We start from the raw sequence: 7,297 nt of genomic DNA on the forward strand, positions 1-7,297 counted from the left end.
CTGTGCTGAAGTCACTCCCAATTAGGGCACAGGACAGACATGATGGCTCCTGCTCATCTCCTGGGGCTCTTGTTGCTCTGGATCCCAGGTATGGATGATAGCAATGCTTATTTCAGTGTGGTCAGTGCTATCTGGCTTTTTGGAAGCTCTGTGAACTGAAAAGACAGCATTATATATTTCGTTGTGTTTTTTTTTTCTTTCTCAATTCTAGGTTCCAGATGTGACATCCAGATGACCCAGTCTCCTTCTCAGACTGCATCACTAGGAGACACAGTAACGATCAAGTGTCAAGCCAGTCAAAACATTAATGATGAATTAAACTGGTATCAGCAAAAACCAGGAAAATCTCCTAAACTCCTAATCTATGGTGCATCCAGATTGTTTGCTGGAGTCCCATCCAGGTTCAGTGGCAGTGGTTCTGGGAGAGATTTTACCCTCACCATCAGCAGTGTTGAGACAGAAGACATTGCAACTTATTACTGTAAACAGGATTTAACTTACCCACCCACAGTAGAACAAATCATAACACAAATCACAGAGTAAAGCAGAAGTGTAAGCCTAGACTGACTTAGCTGCTCCTCCTGGCGCCTCTCCCTCCTGAGATCATTATTCAGAAGAAGCAGGCTTGGCAGTGCAGTGAATAAAAACTATGAAGTTTCCTCTGCTTCCTTGGCCCCTAGAAGCAAACACTCAACAACATAAATTCTGATTTAGTAAAGATACTGTTTAGTATCTTGAAGAAATTTGGGTTATGATGTCTATTTGAATTCACACAGCAAAAAAAAATTCAAGGAAGAATCTATAGAAAAATGAAAGAAAATGAATGATATTTTTCAGGGGAGCCTTGTTGTTGAAGGAAGGCTGCTTGCTCATTTCCCTGCTGCTCAGACTCCCAAAATAATCACACAGAGATTATATTATTTAAATCACTGCTTGGCCCATTAGCTCTAGCTTCTTATTGTCTAACTCTTACATCTTAATCTAACCCATTCCCCATTAATCTGTGAATCACCATGTGGTCGTGGCCTACTAGCAAAATTTCAGCATGTCTGTCTCCTGCAGTAGCTCCATGACTTCTCCCTTAACTCTGCATTCCTTCTCCCAGGATTCACTTTAATTTCCCCAATGTAGCTCTTTCTGCCCTGCTCTGCCATAGGCTCAAAACAGTCCTTTATTAACCAATGTTATTCACAGCATACCATTTGGAAATCCCACATCAATAGGACACAATCCAATCTCTCATAGCTCATCTGCCAGCTGCTATAAGCAGTAGAGTTTATATGCATTTTTCTGCAAAAAGTAGGAGACACCTTTTGTAACTTCATTATTAAATCAGACTTCTCTATATCTTGGTTCTTTTTATACTTTACTAACCACATGATCTGCAAGTTTGTCTCTAGGTAGGACCTTTCTTTGCAGGTCTATGACCAAATCTAGCTCCATTTTCTGTCTTGATTACTAAGGACTCTTCAAATCAAGTTCTCATAATGAGATACCTTGCTCAGCTCCTGGACCTATTATGTTCTGGATCCATGGTAAAGAGAGAAACAAAGATGAAGAAGGATAATGTGGAGAGATAGTGATTTCTGGTGTGTCTTGATGTGTGCACATGTTCTGTCCATGTATGAGAGTAACTTTAAATGTAATGAAGGCTTCAGCTGCCTTCTCAGTTTTCTTAATAAGTAAAAATCAGGTCACTAGCCTCACTTCCTATGGCTAATGTCAGGTCTAGAAACAATTTTCTTTGATACTGGATTCCAAATGAGAAATAAACTCGCCAACAGGTTTTAAATAATTTTTTCGCTATTCTTTATTTAAAGGAACTCACCATATAATGATTACTTCATTAATCAACTGCCTATGTCTCCTGATAAATAGTTGGATAAAAAGGTATAAAACTTAAAGCTTAAATTATAATGATAAAAATATATTAATATATAAAAAGGTGATATAAGATTTATATGCATAAATTTATATAAGGTCTGAGGACAACATGTTATATTATGTAGGTAAAGAAAATGAATGATACAAGCTCTAAAATTTTAAGTTATGTATAAAGTTATAACAATATATTAAGATCAGAAAATATAAAAGCTTAAGTTAGCCATGAAGGTTTAAATATGGGTGAAATTTTATGAGATCTAAGACGTATAGATTTAAAGTATGGGGATATATAATCAATAAGATAAAACAAAATGTTTTAAAAACAAGAAAATTCCAATTTCCTGGAAGATCTATATATGTTTTTCTTCGGGTTCACCTTATTACTTAGCTTTTCTAGGATCACAAACTATAGGCTCAATGACCTTTGTTTATGGCTAGAATCCACTAATGAGTGAGTACATACCATATTCATATTTTTGGGTCTGGGTTATCTCACTCAGGATAGTGTTTTCTATTTCCATCTATTGGCATGCAGAATTCAAGATGTCATTATTTTTTACTGCTGAGTAGTACTCTAATGTGTATATATGCCACACTTTCTTTTCTATTCTTCCATTGAGGGACATCTAGGTTGTTTCCAGGTTCTGGCTATTACAAATAGTGCTGCTATGAACATAGCTGAACAAATGCGTTTGTAGTATGATTGGGCATCTCTTTGGTATATTCCCAAAAGTGGTATTGCTTAATCCTGAGGTAGGTTGACTGCCAATATTCTGAGACTGACGCACTGATTTCCAAAGAGGTTACACAAGTTTGCATTCCTAACAGCAATGAATGAGTATTCGCCTTACTCCACATCCTCTCCAGCATAAGATATCATTGGTGTTTTTGATTTTAACCATTTTGACAGGTTTAACATGGTATCTCAAAGTTGTTTTGATTTGCATTTCCCTGATAGCTAAGGAAATTGAACATGTCCTTAAGTATCTTTTGACTAGGCAAAAGTTGGGAGCATGGGGGTGGGGTGGGAGAAGTGAAGAGGGGGAGAATAAGGGAGAAGGGAAGGGTTGGGAGAGCTTGGGGGAGTGGGATGGTTGAGATGGATGTAGGATAGATATGGGGGCAGGGAAATGTATATTTTAATTAAAGGAGCCATTTTGGGGTTGGCAAGAGTCTTAGCTCTAGAGGAGTTCCCAGGTGTCCATGGGGATGTCCCCAGCTAGGACCATGGCCAGTGGAGGAGAGGGTGCCTGAACTGGCCTTGTCCCATAGTCAGACTGATGACTATCTTGAATATCACCATAGAACATTTGTCTGGTGACAGATGAAGATAGAGACAGAGACCCACTTCGGAGTACTGGACTCAGCTCCCAAGGTCCAGTTGAAAAACAGAAGAAGGGAGAATTTGAGCAAGGAAGTCAGGACCACGAGGGGTTGGTCCACCCACTAAGATAGTGTGCCTGATCTAATGGGAGGTTACCAAAGCCAGCTGGATTGGGACTGAACAAACACGGGATCAAACTGGATCCTCTGAATGTGGCTGACAATTGGGACAGACTGAGAAGCCAATGATAATGGCACTGGGATTTGTCTCTACTGCATGTACTGGCTTTTGGGGATTCTAGTCTATTTGGATGCATACCTTCCTAAGCCTGGATGAAGTGGGGAAGGCCTTGGACTTCCCACAGGGCAGGGAACCCTGCCCTCTCTTTGGTCTGGAAGGGGAGGGGGAAGTGTGAGTTGTGGTGCTGGAGGGAAATGGTAAGAGGGGAGGAAGTGGAAATTTTGATTGGTCTTATTTATAAATCAATAAAAATAAATAAAAACCAAGAAAATTACTTAGGATATGTAAATGCAAATTGTTAGGAAAGATAAAAGTAAGTTACAAAGATTTGAGGATGAGAAGGATTAAGTAAAGTTTTTTAAAAAAGTGATTTGAGGTATATAAAAAAGTAGCATGTTTCAGATTTTTTCTCTGACTCTGAAGAGTCTTATTTTGACAGTAATTATTAAAATCCTAATTAACTACCAATCTGACTGTGACAAAAACACTGTTTTAATAACTATCAATAGCAAAAATAGTATAATTTTTTTTTGTCTTTTTATGAAGGTTCTGATAGGTTTCAAATGATTGACTTACATTCACCAACACTCACAAGTCAAGATAAACTTAAAAAGAGTAACATCAATCTGTGGTTTCTTTTCCCTCCAGCACATTTCCCTAAAGGAGTACCTCTTTCTCATCTACCAGGGACATGAGCACACCATATTTTTTTTCTTTCTATTTTTTATTTTTTATTTTCTTTTTATTAATTTATAAATACTACCAATCAAAATTTCCACTTCCCCCACTCCTCCCACTTCCCTCCTGCTCCCCCCCACACACTCCCTTCTACCCTCCTCCAGTCCTAAGAGAGTGCAAAGTATCATGCCCTGTGGGGGAAGTCCAAGGCCTTCCCCACTACATCCAGTGTTAGGAAGGTATGCATCCAAAGAGATTAGGTTCCCAAAAAGCTAGTATATGCAGTAGGGACAAATCCCAGTGCCATTATCATCACACCATAATTTTTTTCTAAAGTATTTACCTCCTCTTCTATACCTAGTTTATCTGTTCCTATAGGATTCAAATCAACTACTGAAAACTCCTGCAAATCCAGCTTCAACTCTAGCTGTTTAACCAGAATCTACTTCCTAGTCCAGCCTCATAGACTATATATCCCTAGCATCAGATGCTCCTACAGAACATGGACAATGAGACACACAGACTTTTCTTTTAGAATTTGACCAGTATTGTAGCTTTTGGGTCTCCAAGTACAATGTCCTAATGTCAATACGAAGTAGGAAGATAATTACATTGTCCCTTATTATTCATTAATTTTCAACAAAAAGGCTAGAACTTTAATTTCCTTACCTGGTACGTATGCCTGAAGTACCAGTTTAACATATGATATAAAAGGAGTTACTAATGTTCTTAGTAGGCCTAAATGATTTACAGTTGCTTTAGTTTGGACATTACCATACTTATCACTAATATAGGAATTGTTGCTGCATGTACAATTGCCTTAGAACAACAAGTTCATACAAAAGAGCATGATAATAAGCTCTCAAGTTACATTATCAAAGAATTGTTAAATGTCTGGAAGTTAGGGGCCTTCAGGATTGTATCAATGCTTTAGAGAAAGCTGTTCTTTTATAGAAAATCAGTTAAGGAATATTAGGATTAGACTTAGCTTTATTTAAAGGTCATTCTACCTTTAAATAGATTTGTGTGACTCCTCTTCCATATAAGGATACAGAACTTGATTGCGGTAAAGTTCAGTCACATTTACAGGATAACTGTAATAATTCTACTTTGTTTATGGACATGGCCTCCCATTGCCAATAAATAGCTGATATAGCTCAGACTACTGTTACTCGGATCACCGACCCTTTCTTGCCAGTTTTATACTTCTATGTGGGATACATCAAACTCATGGGGTTATTTTATTAACTTGGGTGTCAGCATTTTTATAATTTTGCTTTTTATTTTCTCATTCCCAGTCATTGTCAGACAACTAGACAAAGGTGTATGGGCCTTGACAACTGAGTTACATGCTTCACAATTTAAAAGAAAATTTGGAGATAATGGTGGTTAAGTGTCCTGGAGCTGCAGCTTGGCAATAGCTACAGCACTCAGATGACTTGGGCTGACCCTTATTAAGAACAAAACATATGGTGATTTCCTGGTGGAATTAGTATCATAAAATTTGAGTCTTTTATAGAAAATATTACTTAAGTGGTACCAATGAGCATGAGAAATAGGACCTGAGACAAATAATTTATGAAGCAAAATTTAGAAGAATTTTAAAAGCAGGACACATGATGACTGACAAACCACCTTTGATTTTCATGTCTACCTGTCGCATACTTGGGAGACTATTAATATTTGTACACTTTGAAGATACTGGATTGATGAAAAACATCTTATAAATAATTTGTGCCTTCTCCCAGGAATGCTTTTCCAAGCTTACCCAAGATAGTCCTTAACTGACTGCTCCCCTATTTTATGGAGATATTCTTATTTACTTGAAGGCCTTCTTTATTCTTTGGAGGTTGTGAAACACATATATAAGCCATAGGTCTCCTTATAAGGCTATGAGACATTTTTAAAACATCTGTCCCTGTACTTACTCAGAAACAAGATAACCCAAACAATGTAAACTTACAAAGGTCAATAAGATTCAGTGGGCTAGAGGAGCTGGCCATAGTTCAGATTACAAACCTCTTCCCACTATACTCTTAGGCAAATATGTGGACATATACAGCCATAAAGTTAGACTAGCTGAAACTACCTCTGTTCTACACAGAGACTTATATTGATGCACAAAGAATAATATGAAAAGATGATAAAAGTATTCTACACAGATATAAAATACAAACATTATGTTTTGCCAAATTTGTATAATAACTGCTGCAGATTGGTCCTGAGGATATTTCTTGGGAACTCTGATGATTAAGAGTTAATAATACACTGCTTGGGACATGGCAATATGCTCGAGATGTCTTGAAGATTGTTTTGGTCAAATGTCCTTGAGTTCAAAGAAATAACCATCCTGAGAACAACTTGGCATATGCCTCTAGATTCTTAAAAATGTGGGCTATGGGATTAATGAGAGAAAATGATAACTCTGTTTTTCAGAGATGTCAAAAGTTTAGGGAAAATGATTGAAAATAATAACTCTAACCTGTCATAAATTACTAATAATGACTAAAAGATAAGCAAAATGAAATGAAATACCTGCACAAAACCAAAACTGATATCATCTATGTTTTGGAACAACATGAATGTATACCTAATTACTAAATATTTTGTAAATAAAGAAGTACTCTGGCTATGAGTCAATCAGACTGCAAGATTCACCTGATCATTATGGCCTTGCTTACTCATTCCACTGCCAACTCCATACATCCTCTGCTGGGATCTGTCCAACACAGAGGATGGCTACTGGCATGTGAGATTGCCGGAATTCTTTTTAGGAAATGAGCTTGTGAAGTGTAGAGGATTCAGAGAAGAGAACCTGTGCACTTGTGTCAGCTCTGACAAGTAGCAAAGTGGATTGTCCAGGTGATTTTTAGAGTCTCAGTGCTTTCTCTACATAGGTGTTTTATGCTAAACATTTGTAGAATATGAATTAGTCAGGAACACAATAAGTAGGAAACACAGATAGAAAGTAAAAATAGAACCTTCATCAAGCGATGGATGGAGATAGAGACAGAGAAGCCAAGGACAATGGCACGTATATTGTTGTTGTTGTTGTTTTTGTTTATTGTTTGTTTTTTAATTTCTTTTATTGAGAAAAGGAAAAATAAGTTTTTGCCTCCTCCCAGCCTCCCATTTCCCTCCCCCTCCTCCCACCCTTCTCCCCCTCCCCCC

The 7,297-nt window shown here is 37.5% G+C and overlaps 1 pseudogene; it reads left to right on the forward strand.

The window, feature by feature from the left end:
• Nucleotides 1–567, forward strand: LOC126495757 (immunoglobulin kappa variable 1-6-like; annotated as a pseudogene).
• The last annotated feature ends 6,730 nt before the right edge of the window (nucleotides 568–7,297 follow it).

This window comes from Alexandromys fortis, unplaced genomic scaffold (genome assembly GCF_014885135.2).
Source record: "Alexandromys fortis isolate MF-2015 unplaced genomic scaffold, M_Fortis_MF-2015_v1.1 scaffold_569, whole genome shotgun sequence".
Lineage (NCBI taxonomy): Eukaryota > Metazoa > Chordata > Mammalia > Rodentia > Cricetidae > Alexandromys > Alexandromys fortis.